The 16145-nt window shown below is 34.6% G+C and overlaps 1 protein-coding gene across 3 annotated transcripts in view; it reads left to right on the forward strand.

Moving 5' to 3' along the window:
* Window positions 1-16145, forward strand: part of LOC131683385 (abnormal cell migration protein 10) — a 164597-nt gene that overhangs the window by 125975 nt on the left and 22477 nt on the right. Inside the window, exon 1 of one of the 3 annotated variants that reach the window (XM_058965313.1) lies at window positions 1027-1126. The exons of the other annotated variants lie outside the window; for them this stretch is intronic. The gene's annotated coding sequence lies outside the window, so the exon portion shown is untranslated. Of the gene's footprint in view, window positions 1-1026; window positions 1127-16145 lie in introns of those variants that run through there. 3 annotated transcript variants of the gene reach the window in all.

The raw sequence follows: 16145 nt of genomic DNA on the forward strand, positions 1-16145 counted from the left end.
GTAATTTTTGCTTTTACGGAAGAAGAAAAAATACATTCGTAAATATGAGTTGCTTCCTTCAACTGCCTCAATTAAAAAAAACGTAGTTCCAGGGTAGCGTATATCAGCAAGTTAGAGACGATGCTGACGTTTATACATATTTCCCATGCCTGTACGGTACATACTAGCTTTTCTCGTCCATTGATGATTCTAATCTTTCATGCCGTCAGTACTACCACAACTGCATAAGCATCCCATGCACATAAACATCGACACACTTAACTGTGTCTATCGATACATTCCATCGGGATTGAAAGCGATAGCTTCTAGTTCCTTTTTCACAATCAATTTAGGGATCAGTGAAACTGAAGAGAGCGCCATAACGACGTAGATATCCCTTCGCTTGTTTTTCGTTATATATCAGATCTAGGCACGTGAACTCTGCTAGAGTTCATGCCATTATGGAAATAGGACTATCAAATAAGCGCGGATGATGTTAGGCGAATGATGGAAAAATGAAACGTTTAGCGAGTTTTGCTCAAAAATCGATTTATTGATGATATTAATAATAGCATGACAGATTGATTGTAAAGTGCTTGAAATAAAATGAATTTCGTAGACGCAATAATAGTTTTGATATAATGTATTTAAAACATTCAAAAAAATTCATTTTAAATCAAGGCTTCTGCTGCGTTCATTACGAGAGCAAGTTTATCGCACGGTAGCAACGAGCCGTTATCAGTTTTGTGACTTTAACTTAAATATACCAAACGTCCAATGTAGCACCAGGGCGACCAAAAAGGTCCACAAATAACCTCAGAGCTTATCGACTTGTTTATAGCTCTTTCCCGCTACCAGCGTCCATTCTATTCTACGCTCGGACGCCTTTCTCTAATTGCGTTATCACTTCAGTCTTGTTTTCCACTTCAACCGCTATTCAGTCAACAATTCAATTATGTTTTAATATGATTCGATTGTGGCGTGACATTCTGCATTAATTGAACAGTCTCGTCTATTGCGTCTAGTGGCTGGCAGTGATGGTGCTCATCATTTGGGAATTGCTCCGGGAAGGCTTTTCCTATCTTTCAGCAGACATGGCCTGTTTTAGGTACGGCGGCGTGAAGGAAGCCCGTTCGCGGTAAACTAGGTAAATTATTTACAAATATTTTAAGGTGATTATTACTTTCATCTACTTGATGATATTTTAAAAACATTGATTGTGAGCTATTTTATTTTCCAAATCAGTACATGCTATACATAGCCAATGAGAAGTTTTTTTATATACAAAGTACGTTGTGCCTACTTATTAGATTAACATATAATAGATATACATCTCGTTCGACGTTTCCCGTTTTGTCACACTTCGTTTCCGCTTTTAAAAGTGTGTAGAGAAAACAATAACAGTCGAAAGCAAACACATTCGCGGCATCGCGTCTAGAGCATAATATATTTGAAACTGTACGTGTTCGTCGTTGGATTCTAACTCGGTAATCATATGCGCAAAGTGCCAGCCATAATGAAGAGGAAGAAAAAGTACCCCCGGCGGATAGAAAAAGACTTCGTTATGAATGCTGGAATCGTTTAACCATCGCTTGCCATGTTTTGATGTGTCGACGTCTTCCAGGCCGTGCTTTGTGTTATTTCAATAATTTCTGCGGGACCAGGACCACTGATGGGAAAAGCTACAATCCAGTCGATTACTGTTTTGTATCGGAGTGAGGTTTTGAAAGTCTTGGTTGAATAAAAAAATCTGGAGTAAGGGAGAAAATTGGGTAAAACCGCGTTTGCGCGTAAACGTTACCAAAGCTATAGCTAAATTAGTTATGGAATCTGCGTTTCAAATTTGTCTCATCAGCATCCGACACTAACTTAGTGCCAGGTCTAAACTAGCGTTGGATTCTAACTTCTAACAAAATTCAACACAAAAATTTCCGTTGACGCTAACATTGAATGCAATGTCGATAACGATGACATTGACGTAAAATACAACGCCGTTAATGGTGCTGAATTCATCGTTATTGGCGATAAAGTTGAATTCAACGTTAATGTGTTAAAATGGTTGTACACATTGAACCATAACATATTTTTCCCGCTTGATACGGTCAAGCAACAACCAGTAGGGATACTTTTTGGAATATCGCTCAATACTAAATACTTTCAATATATAAACTTACTTTCTTTGCACATTGTTTATTGTACTATGCACACGATATCAAAAAAATTATCCAGAATGAAATACACAAATCTTACAATAGTGTTACGAAAGTCTGTTAAACTGATCGTTAAAATATAACTCCATAAACTCTGATAATTTCATCTACCTTTGGTAATATACCTGTAGTGAAATGTGACAGAATCAAGGGGATTGTAGTTATCTAAGATCTTAATTTAGATATCAGCAGCGACAGCTTAGTTTAATTCAGTTTTATATTGTTTGTGTACTGTGAACACTGGAATATTGTGGTATTATGTGGTGCTCTGTTTTCAAGAACAAATGGAGTATGAATTGAACCAGTATAAAAATGATGTATGTTCTATGCAATCAGGCCCGAGCGCAAGGGAGGGGGAGTTAGAGATTCAAAGTACTCTATTGAAGGTTTTGAATTACTTTTGAAATTTTTTCCACTTCCCAATTTATGCAGTGAGCCGCTTCGACCAATACAGTGTCATATGAACTCTGGAAACAAGTCGTTGAAGATATCCGACGAGAGTGGCTATGAAGAGATGTAAGTCAAGTTGGTCGGCATCTCCGGGAAACTCGACAAGTCTCGATATTAATAACAGTTGTGGGTAAACCAGTTACACAGAAAAGGTCACAGAGGAAAAACAACGAACAACACGAAGTCATTCGGAATAACGTTGTTTATAAAAAATTTACCGCCGGTAATCTCACCGTCGCACAGTGGCGGGTCTTCAAACAAAAGTCGGACCAAATCTCAAATGTTACCTAATTTGGCTGAAAATCACAATTTAAGCTAATTTTGAGGTGCTGAGCTCATTTTTGATGCCAAAAGTCGTAAAATATTAAATGAATTTTTCCATACAGTGTCATTGAACCTTTCCTATAACTATGATCCCGTTTTCATGATAGATTTTCCGTTACTGTTCACCTATGTCAGCAATATCATAAAAAGTGAAGAACACTACTTTAAATCCATTGTATAACGTGTTGGTTTACTGTAGATTGTCTAACTATTTTACACAAAACACCATGTGCCACCATATCAGCAGCAAATCTTCAAAATCTCCTTAAACCTTTTTGCGCACCTAGGCGCAGAACGAGACCATGATATTCGAAAAATAGAGGTTATTTCCTATAGAATGTATACTATGTGACCGTTCCGAAATGATTCCGAAATTTGTACGGAATACATTAGTGAAAAAAGTATTTTTGATCTGATCACCACAAACATATTTAAACGAAAAAGTCATAGTTCCAAGCAAATTTACCAAATGTTCACTAACCAAGTTCTTTCGTTCTTCTACACAATGAAACTAGTTGTGCTAAAATCGGACCAAAATCAGAAGAGCAACATGCATTTGAAGTGAACAGAGCAATGGTGGTTTTGGAAATGAAAATCATAAAAAAGTCCGGACTTTGCTACGTTTAAACTCATGTTAAAAATCGTGTTCTTATCCAATAATCATAAAATTTTGAATATTCATCATTGAATACATGAGAAATTTAGGTAAAATATAAAATATCAATATTTCAAAAATAAATTTTTGAGGTTTTGGCCAGCCTCCAGCCACTGTGCGTCGCGTCGGAGTGGCTGAGAGCTAAGTGGCTCACGAAAACTTGCATTAGTATTGGCATATTGGGAGAAATTCAGCCGGTGTGGAGCTCTCAGCACCAGCTAGCAGATAAATAGGAACGAGTAACGTCAAGAAGGATAAGACGCTCAAGGTAATTGTGAAGAGTTATAAGTCATTGTGGTCAGTACCACTGTATCGGTTCGCGTGTTGGCAGTGGATGATATTTACCACGAAGGTTGGACAGCAAAAAAGAAGGAGCAGCGATGGAAAAAACAGCAGCAATGGAAAAACCAGAACGAATAACACAAAAAAAAGAGCAAGATCATAAACTCTCTTGAAGTAATACCTAACGTGCGGGGGAGGGTTGGGTGGAACAAGAGGTTTAAGTTTAAGGCTCACTAAAAACACTGCAGTAAGAATCGGAGACTGCAATGAGCCAGCAGACAGTGGTGTCTGTTGATGACTCGTTTTCGATAACAGTCATTGTCACACTTTGTTGAACTGAGTCGATTGGTACATAAGAGTCGACCCTCCCGGACACCGAAAATTTTTTTAAAGTGTGAGGTTTTCTATAATTTTCCTATATAAGAACGTAAAAAATCAGCCCCCCCCCCCTTGATAATTTTCTGTGCGCAGGCACGGAATTTCGTCCAAAAATAATATGGTCTCGCACAGGGGCGGATCCAGAAAAAAATTTCGGAGGGGGTCCGAAATTTCGATTTTAAAATGTTCATTATACAATAAGTAATATGTAATATCCTCATTAAATTTAATTTAGTTTTGGTGGTCGAATTTCGCTTGGAATGATTTGGAGCTCAGAACGAATTCAATTAAAAAACTATTTTAAAATTCATCAATAAGTTAAAAAACTTCGGGGGAGGGGGGTTTGGACCCCCAGTAACCTCCCCCTGGATTCGCTACTCGCAACGTAGTGATTCAGCCAAAACTGCACACCAAAAAATAATGAAATTTAAACGACATGTAAATCAATACGAATGTAAACATACAAAGATTGAATCAAAAATTTGATTGAAAATTACGTTAAAATCAATGAACTCAATTGGAGCATCAAAATCCATACAATTTTACACTTTCATTCGTGTAATATTACATTTCACGCATTTTACAATATTAGAGTAAAAATACATTGAAGTGCATTTGTTTTCCGTTTAAAGAAACTGTAATTTTCAATCCACGTGTAAAATTATAATAAAATTCGTTGAAGAAAGCACGACAAGTCGTGTGTATTTGCGGTGGAACTTAATTTTACATTTATATTCATGCTTCAAATATGTGCATGATAATAAACTTAAAGTTACAAAATATTTTTTTCTGTGTGCACCCAAATTAAATTTCACTCGCATATGTGTAAAAAAGATGTTAATGTATAAACCAGCTAAATTATTCACGACTATGTATTGCCGTAGCTTATGACAGCAGTGAAGAAGAGACTTACATCCTCTGGTTCGAAGAATGAAGCAATATTTTTGTATTTAAATTAGTACTTCCGCTTTACTGGTATGGTGAACGGTATTGTACTCACACTTCGACCGCTGGAAGACTTTCCTGAATTTGAGCATGGAACTTACCTTTCACGATTGTTTATTGCGCTTCCAAAAAATAATAAGCAACCTTACCCGAGTGCTAAATTCAACCTCGAATAACAGCATTTCCTTCCAACTTCCTGTCTACTGTGTGTATGTCGCAGTTAGTCAGTAAATCCGGTGATCGTCGAGTCACTTGTTCCATAGGTTTTTCATCACAACACAACAAACTAGTGTTGTACAGCATATGTTGAACGGATATTTTTTTTCTAAAAGGCTTCTCATTAAATAGGGAAAGAAAGACGTTCACACGTCGAAGAAAGACGCAGGGGATTAAGCATTCAGTCAGTGTATCAACGCGTTTCCTGTTTCTCTGATGTCACAGAGAGGGCTTCGACTTCCAGTGGCGAAGCGAGCGGAATATATTTATATATAGGTATTGTTCTTTTCATAACCCATTCACCCTTGACGACAATTAATGCTCGAAAAAAGGGTCTTTGAGTGTTATCAACATAAAGCGCCGCGCAAGTGTCCTTAAAAAATACACAGCGGTGAACCTGTCATGTGGCGAGCTGGCTAGTCAGTTGAGGAAAAAACAAGTGCGACAATTGAGGTTTGGAGTCTGTGGCAAAATCAGAGTGCACTGGAAATGTGCTATTTTTGTGACATGAATGTTTTTATGATAAAACGGTTGATGTATCTGTGTTTGTGGTAGCACCAGTGCACAGTGGTTCAGATCGCTAATTTAGGAGGAATTTTTACTTTCTGACAAACCTGTGAATTTTGCCGTATCATGTCTTAGGATGAATTTGTGTACATCCGAAGATGCTTTTTTTATTGGAATAGTTATTAGGGTGGTTCTAATTTATCTAAAATACGAAAATAAACTTTTTACTGATGAAAGATAGAGCTCCACAGTCTTCCACAAAGTTGTGAAGTAACTTATTTTGAATAAATTTGTTGAATATATTAAAGCTCTATCTCTTTTAGTTTTTGTTATACAAGAAATTTAAAAAAAAGATAAGGGCGTTCCTGAAAAAAGTTTTTTTAGTATAACTTTCGTATCTTTTACTTTTTGTGAACACAACCTTTGAACAGCTTATTGAAAACTTCAAGCCGAGTATTTTTCTCCAAGACACCGAAGGTCTAACTTTTTGCTTTACAAAGTTATGGACACTTTTCGTTAAAAAATAGCCTATTTCAAGGCTCAATATCGCTGATGCGGGCACCTAAAATTGAATACTGTTTCAACCACATGAAAGACCATACTTTTTAGTATATTGGAGCAAAAATTGGCGAGTACGATATTTTTTTAAACTTGCAATTTAGATTTAAAGTTTGTAGTTTTGCAGGTTCAACGCATTTACACACATATCGTTGTATTATGAAAAAAGCCACTTTCAAATGTCATTCTCTAATCGCAGCAAGCTTTGTATAAGTGAAACGACTGTCAAAAAATGTTTTCTGATTTTATACGTTTTAAATAAAACTAGTAAATATGGATATTAGTCGAAGAGAGTTGGCGAATTTGCTTATCACTGGTAAAAAGACAGATGAACAGCTTAAGTTCATTACAAGTAGTAATCCAAATGTAAAATTGAGACTTGTTAATGTTCGAAAGAAATTTTATATTTTGTTAAAACAACCAAAGGCTGTTTGCACAAAAAGTAAAAGATACGAAAGTTATACTGAAAAAACGTTTTTTTTTCAGGAACCCCCTAATCTTTTTTTTTAAATTTCTTGTATAACAAAAATTAAAAGAGATAGAGCTTTAATATATTCAACAAATTTATTCAAAATAAGTTACTTCACAACTTTGTGGAAGACTGTGGAGCTCTATCTTTCATCAGTAAAAAGTTTATTTTCGTATTTTAGATAAATTAGAACCACCCTAATAATTATTCCAATAAAAAGAAGCATCTTCTGATGTACACAAATTCATCCTAAGACATGATACGGCTAAATTATACAGGTTTGCCCGAAAGTAAAAATTCCTCCTAAATTAGCGATCTGGACCACTGTGCAGTGGTATGGTAACTTGAAAATATTTCTTCTTTTTTCATGTTCTGGCATTTTTAAACGTGCATCGAAAATATACAGAGAGTCCAAGAGAAAGCGGTCGATTATAAAATATTACCATCGCCGATTTGAGCAAAACTTTGCAGTTATGTTCGGTTTACGAATCTCTCTGTTTTACTCTGGCAATAAAAACATTTTGATACTAGAACAATTTTAAAAAAGGCGTAGAAGTCTTTGCATGCATTTTCTTGAAATCATTTTGTTCGAATACCGTATTTTGTACAAAAAAACTATTTGAGAGTTTTTCAGTTTTTTCACATTTTATTTTTTTCCAAAAAGTTCAAAGAAAAGAAATATTAAAATGCCATTGCTTCATGTTTTTAAATTTCAGCCAAATTATAATTTTGTGATAGAATATGTGTTTAAATGTCACTTCAAAACGAAATTAAACCTCTGAAAAAGGATAGTTTTCGAGATATGTGGAATTTTGTTTCAACAAAAACGATTAATTCGTGGTATTATGCCTCTTTCATGAGTTATTCACGTTTCTCCATCAACAATCAAATGTTAATCGTTCTAAACCACTCCCTGGCAAGGCTAGGACGATGTAAGGCTTTTAAATATCCAACATACGGTGGGCCTAGCGCGCATATCCCATGCTTTTACATTGGGTTGTTTTGATTTTACAAAGACAAATGGTGGCTAGGAAAAAATAGCCGCCTAGCAGGGACCTGTCTTAAACACGCAAAATACTTGTTTAGTGTATTTACATTTAACTACATAGAGTAAAAATTTCTGAAGTGCCCCCCCCATTTTTCACAAAGTAGTGAATTTTGCAAACATGCTTTAATTTTATTGTTTAGGTACCCCTAAACATCTTCGTCAAATATTTTGTCGTTATTCGAAATATTTCTAATAGTTTTAGTTAATTGAAAATTTATACACCTTTTTATTATAATATTTTTTACAGCCAAAGATTTATTTCGAATTGCACCAAACTTCACTGGTGGTTTAACAAATGTTTAGTCTAGAAAATGTCGAAAAAAGTTTTAATAAATGTTAACTATTTCTACTATTTTTTAAACAATTTTTCAATGAAATGCTTTTTTAAATGGTTTCTTCACGCGATATTCATACCGTTTAAGTTGTAAAATGTTGCATATATTATCAGCTTTCAATTCTAAGAAAAAAAATTTGAGCAATCATGAGGTTTTTAAAATATTTGATTTTTTGTGTTACCCGGCATGCGAAAAACAACGCGCGAGTGAAACAGTCGCTGGTCGCCACGGCACGCTTGGACCAACTATAGTTAAATCATAATACCATATAGTTTAAGGTTTATCTGAGAAAGCTCCAAAAAGCGGCTAACTTGGAAAACGAAAAAATCAGTTTTTTCACACGTTGGAAAAATCTTCATGAAAATCAATCAGCGATACTCTACCAATGCCCCGAATACAATGCACAATGGGAAAAAACGAAGAAAAAAATACATTCAAATCAATAACTTTGAAACACCTCATCGGAACAACATCACTTGTACCATTTTTGGAAGAAAAAAATCTGAGAATTCAAATGGCTTCATTCTTAAATTGGGCAAAATTCGGGAAGTTTAGGTTTTGGGGTATTTAAACCCCAAAATCACTTATTTTTTAATAAAAAAGCTTATATCGCTGATCCACGCTGGAAATCATACATGACTTGTACTGATTATTACGTAAAAAACCTCAGGAAGCTAATGAAGCTATTTTCATCTTGGGCAGAATACGGGAAGTTGGGGATTTGGGATCTTTTAAATCAGAAATCTTATTGTATTAATCAATTCCTGAATCACTATTATTTACTAACGAAGTCGTATGTAAAATATCATCTTAATTGAAAAAAATGTCCCAAAGTTTGTTCATTTTTCTACTTTACTTTTCAATATTTGGATACAATTGTATTGGTAATACATCTAATATGCTTGAAATGTGCTTGCATTAAAACTGTTCACTTAAATTATGAAAGCATTCAACTCATCCAAAAATAAAAACAAAAATGCGTACTTGTAAGGAATAAAAATATCTTTATAGTTATAAGAAGGCATACGAATCTATACAGCAGAGACTAGTTTTTTTCTAACCCGAAAAAACGAGCATAAGGTTGAAATCTCTACAATAAAGAAAGCCTTGCAATTATTTTTATATTTTTTGAGAATTATGTCTATCGTCCATTATGCATAACGTATTTATGCCTAACGTCGCGCACCCGCGGTATTATTCGAACGATTTCATAATTATTTTCAATATTTAGATGGCAGAGCAAATCCTTTCTATTTTTCATATATTTGTTAACGATACGCGTCAGAATAAGGCAAATTTCAGTTTAATAATGCTTCCACGAAATAACAGTTAGGTACAAATGATGATTACCTTTGTTTTATATTTTCATAATTTTCATTAACTCATTGGGATGAATGACCGGTCTGGTTAAAACCCGAATGAACAAACATAAAACACTCATTGGATATTGGACTTTGACACGGAATACCCGAATAAAATTTGATATTAAATGGAAACAAAACTTGATGACGTTGTAGGTAACGATGATTACTCAGGTGGAAATGATTTTGGTCGATTATCTGTTAAAAGATTAAAATCGAGAGCAGAAACATTCCTATGACATCAGAAAGTAAATTGAAAACTCATTGAGATGTTTAATTTTTTGTTGGTATCGAAATAAGTATTCAATTTGATGGTTTGCCAAGAAAAACTTTAAACTGAGATCAAAAATAAGTTTCATTTTGATCATTTTGACCTTAAAATATAATGTCTACTTGCTGTATTTATGATGGTTGAATTAAACTGATGCCTTTAAATCCCGTTAAGAAGTGAATTTTGTTTATCCTATGCTAATATGCTGTGTAGCTTGTCGCGATTAGCGTTGCACGTTTTTCATAATCCCGAAGCTTGGTTCAATTGCAATATTGTCAATGTACGCAAAACCTGCTTTCAAGGCAGTTACGATTCATCATCGGGTGGCTAAATTTGTCTGCTGCAAGCCGTGGTTTTTTTGAAGGCTACTTGGTATTTAGATGCCTTCGTCTCCATCTGTGAATCATACTGCAATATAAAACAGCTTTGTTGTCTTCTTTGTTTAGTTAGATCCCGTCTGCTAGATAGTCATCTGTTGCCTACAGCGCAAGACGATTGGCGCCTGTATCCGCCTACACACGCTCAAGGGAAGGCAACTCTACTACATGAAGACGATATTGTCCTTTATCTGTAATAATGTATTGTACCTCGGTATAACGGGATTTGACAGTTTAGAGTGTCGTTAGATTCGACGGGAACATAAGCGGGGAAAAACCATCATGATCACGGTTGAATTATTTGACACCTTATAGGAAATGTACCTTTCTAACATTTTTAGTGCGACAAATTTATTCGGCTCGTTCGTTGCAAACCCAAAGAAATTGTGATAAATGGGTTTTGATCATGTTCGTTGCCATGCGAATAGCGCTCCGCTTATTTCTACGACGATTTTATATCGTAGGGTTTCGTTTGGAAACGCACGCTCAATTCCATCTTTGCAAATGATGCTGGTACCATAAACTTTTCCGCAAGTCAGTGGCGATTAGTTCCAGTCCAAATAATGCGAAAGACCTCATAATAATGTTTATTTTTCCTATATGGCAAGTCAAGCAATCTCCAGCTTAAGGTACTAACACCAGAAAATCTGAAGTATTTGTAAATGCCCCATCGTGAAAAAAGCTGCACCTATACAAATGATCGTCGTTGGTGTTGAAGAACTACCAGAATGCACTGTAACTGATTGAATTATGGTGCAGTTCTTTCGTGGTTTTCCCTCCTTAACATGTTAAGTAATTTGACCTTTGTTGTGTCGTGAGTCAGGGCGATGGAGCTCGTAGATCAAGCTCGTAGCGAGCTAAAAGTTCATGTACATTACGGCAAGATAAGAAGTGAGGCCCTGGGCACAATGTTGGTTTTATACTGCATAGATGATGTGGCCAGTCTGTGCAGTTTCAAATGTCTTTGTTATTGAACCGTTCAGCTTCAATACGCGGTTAATAATACACAACCCTGCATGGAGCGGCACTTTTATGTGCTTCGTGGGTTTGAACATGAATTGGAACAGCGCGGGTTGGGGAAGTTTTTAAGAACCCATTATACTCCAGCATGCTTGCTACATCAATTAATATTGCTGACGGTTTGTTTGGAATGTGACGAGTGACGCTAAGGCGGTTGTAACTGTAACCATAATAAAATGGGAGCGTGCACGCTAGGTGCGGCCGACGTGTAAACTAAACCAAAACTCGTGAACTCATTCTAATGTTGCATTTGAATAAAAATTTCATCTGAATTTATGCTGTTGAAATTCGATTTTGTTTTAGCGCGCGTATTGCTAAAAATAGACAAAATCAAAGTCCCTAATAGAGTTCTTCTATGTGAGTCAAAAACATTCCTGAAGCGACCAAGTGGCAATACCATTCGCCACTAGTAGTGGGAACCATTAAAATCAACATTTGTTTTGTATTCTGTATATATCCATCGAACTCGCTACATTTTTCGATGCACAATATTTATTTGAACAACAATCGTGGAATATGAGCTTGATCGTTCACCTCTTCTCTGTCTCACGAGCACTCTGCTACGAAAAAGTGCCGATCCCGTTTTGTTGCTTTTGCTCAGTATTATCTGTCTAGTTATATCGTCGTTCGTGTGTAAATTAGTTCCGGAGAATATTTAAGTTATGTTAAGTAACACATTCAGCGGATTGTCAAAAAAGTACATCCATATTTTTTTCTTCCAGTAATTCGACAATCTCCATGGCTTAATTTTACATTCCTTGTGTAAAAACTACATACCTAGAATATTGAAACAAGCAAGCACAAGAACGACGTCGTACTGAAATTTATGAAAGCAATCAAAATAAATCGTGTGTGATCTTTTTCCCATATGATTCTCAGGGGGCACGGGAGTTCAACATTCAGTAAGGGAGAGGCTAAGAATAGATTTCGTCGTTTGATGTGTGCATGATTCGAAGGGCTCATTTCGGGTGGAACTCCTTTTAATGACCAAAATGATAATTTCCCTACAGCCGTGAAATGTCTCATTTCATTTTATTGATCTGACTCGATTATAAAACTTTTAATCGGCGTTCTTTCTCGGCTTACTTCTTTAGCTGAGAGTTTAAATATGTTGTGATGTGGAAATGATGAAAAACTTCTACCGGGAAATTAGAATTTCTATATGAACAACATTCGAACGTAGTTGTTTATAAATAGTTCCAGTAGAACGCTCGGTTCGAAAGATTTTCATCGATAACAAAATCTATTGATCGCAAAGTTTCCTAGTTTAATGTTCTACATTGTGAGCAAGTGATGATTCACGTACTGGGGAATAGAAGACCATGAGAAGGCATAGATGCAAATGCCAAATGATGGGGATAATGCACATTTGCATGAATTTGTTTCTTCCTAGCGCGGCCGTTTATGTTTACGTACGGTTGTGGTCGAGACGTACGGTTTGCGTACCGACATGTTACGAAATGTGAATGAAAGAGACTAGAGTAAAAACTCCGCAAAGATTTTGGTGGGGTGAAATGTAAACCGACATCCCCCATCTGCCGAACAGCGGGCGGTTAACTTAGGATGACTCATGTGAATGTTTTCTGTAAACATGCCTTGATTTTCCTTGGAATCGAGAATCACGTAAGATTTCGTGGTTAAATATGGTTTCGGAAAATTATTTCACTCTGTCCGTTTTAATTTTTATATTGGGGTAAGTTCACTGGGCAAATGTTTTTTTCTACCATCTCATTCATTATTCGCATGTTATAAAACATTTCCAGGACTTTGGCAGTGAGTTGAATTCGTGAGGACTCATTAGGTGTTATAAGCTAATTATTCAATTATTTATGTCGTATTTTGTCGTAGGGTTACAACCTACAAGATTAAACCTGAAACATCTGTCTTGGTGATGATTTTTGCCGCACAGCAGTGTATCGATTTCAAAGCAAACGCATGCGCTTCTGAGTTTGCTCGTAAAACTGCTGCGAATGTTTTGCGTTAACGTTATATAGGTTTTCGGAAAATCTAAAATAACAACTTATAGAAGAGCGGTGCGATATAATGTCTCTTCTATGGGTAAGTGACACACGCTATCAATTCATTTGCTGCCGAATAGTATTCATGTACAGGCAAGGGATTCTTTCAGCACAACGACAAGAGTTTTAATGTACAACACCTTTTACCGACCCAGTTGAGTACTGTTTTGTTTGCCAGGAGCGCATCGATGTACAAGGCATCAATTGAAACATCCGGTGTGACCCGCATATCTGGGTCTTCCTTTATTGCCTATTGTCAAGACAATAGCGTTGCTCCAGTTGCATAGTTCAACTTTTAATGATGTATTTATGCCAATAGAAGTCTTTCCTTGATATTTCCGCAAAAATGGTAGCTATACAAAACGAGGAAAAGTTTCGAAAGGTGTAACAGTTACCATTATAACCAGATGGCACCAATTTCTGAAGAGAAACTTTTTCAACGACATGTACTGGGTTCATGAGACTTGCGAGCTCTTTCAGATACATATATTGCATGGAGATTAGATGTCTTTGCGAGGCCTATGTTGTAAAGAGGTCTTGTTTGATTGGAAATATATTTAGGACTATAATTGTAAATGTAAATGTGTTCAAGGCAATAAAAGCAAATATAACCAAAACAGCATTGATTTCTTATTAAGCTTATACAATATGAATTAAAACCCAATTCTAAATATTTTTATGAAACGATAAATTCAACAGTAGTACGCCAAATTTACTCACAAAAGGACAACATTAGATGGAAAGAATTTGTGCTTAAGGGTACGACCCCCAAAGTTGGTTTTTAGTGTTTAGAATCCATCTCGTCAGTCAGTAGCACTAACTTGGGGCCAGTTAGACGGTAAATCCTAACTAACACCCAATTGGCACGAGTTGCAACATCCAAAAAGTCATACAACTTGTGTGAACGCCTAAATCAACTGGCTGGTTGCGAGTGATGCTGGTGAGAAAGTGAAAACGAACTACTGTTCTTTGGCTTGAGAACCAAATGACGTAAAATTTGCTTCCAGGAGGGAAACAGGATTGTGACGATTCCTGTTTAAAATGCTGATATAATCATTCACAGGATTTGCTTGAATATTTTTCAGTGTTCATGTTCCTTCTTTGTATTTCAATGCATAGTGGTCCAGAAGTATGAAATATCATACTTTATAGTATACATCACCAAAAAATGGCAAATACGATTTTTTTATCTTGTAATATTTACTAACAAAAATAGTTTATTTTTAGTAAAAGATGTATATCTATATATATATATATATATATATATATATATATATATATATATATATATATATATATATATATATATATATATATATATATATATATATATATATATATATATATATATATATATATATATATATATATATATATATATATATATATATATATATATATATATATATATATATATATATATATATATATATATATATATATATATATATATATATATATATATATATATATATATATATATATATATATATATATATATATATATATATATATATATATATATATATATATATATATATATATATATATATATATATATATAGATTTCTAACAGAAGAAGCTAGAGATTCAGTATGCTGATGTCTTAACGAAAAGCAAAATTGCAAAAGTTGTATAAATAAAACCATTTTTTAAGAAGCCCGCTATTTTTTTGGTAATGTTTTCGTAAACTGTAAAGTACAAGACATAAAACTTCAGTTTCTCCGCTAAATTTTAGAAATTTGATTTTTTCAATTTTCTGGAAGACTGACAGTAAAAAGTGTATCGTGAAAAAAATACAGTCTCTATTGTTCATCACGGAAGTAATTTAAACATATTACCAAGGGTCAATTCATGAAAAATTTTAAAAATCCTTTTGCAGTTTTCATTTTTTATTAACATAATTTTAGGTGATTTGAAGAGTTTTGCCAAGACGAGATTTTTTTTCGAAGACATCAAATCTCTAGTTCCTATTACTAAAAAGGTATAAGTACTTATAATATAAAAAATGACTTTTTGAAATCAATATTGTGGAATTTTTAAAAATATCGTAATCGCCGATCTTATTTGTAGTTGAAAAAGAAATATCTTTTGTTTGATACTGATACAGGTCGGACTCGATTATCCGGGGATTCGATTATCCGTGATTCGATTATCTGGAGAAAATAATTCGATTATTATATTACATCGAAAAAATTAAATTTCAACTAGAATATCTGATTATTGCAATTTGATCATTGCAGTCAATGGAACTTTTTTTCGGGGAAGGGAAGGTCTAGGGTTAATTTCCTCTGAAATTTTGACATACCTCAAAAACAACTTACATACAGTGACGCAATCTCATTTTCGTACACCGCTATGCGGAGTGCGTATAGGCATTTTACAGGTAAAAAAATAGTTTACGAGACATTTTATTCATGTAGAAATAGTTTACTAGACAGCATAAGGAAGATACCATAATTATCTTTGTACTACAAATGCTCATTTAAAAAAAATCATAATTTTAAAGATAGTCAAATATACACGCAATCCCATACTCGTACAGTACACATATTTTATCTAAAATCAATTAAAATTTCTATAATAAATATTCATTTTTTTTTTTGTAATTACAGTTTTTAATCGTATTGGAATGCTGACTACTAGTTTTTGTGTGTATTCAACTTAAATTTTATCCCATTCTTCTATATAGTAACTTCTAAGATCATTCTCATTAAAATCCGGATAGTTTCGCACTTTTTA

This window comes from Topomyia yanbarensis, chromosome 2, assembly GCF_030247195.1.
Source record: "Topomyia yanbarensis strain Yona2022 chromosome 2, ASM3024719v1, whole genome shotgun sequence".
NCBI classification, from domain to species: domain Eukaryota; kingdom Metazoa; phylum Arthropoda; class Insecta; order Diptera; family Culicidae; genus Topomyia; species Topomyia yanbarensis.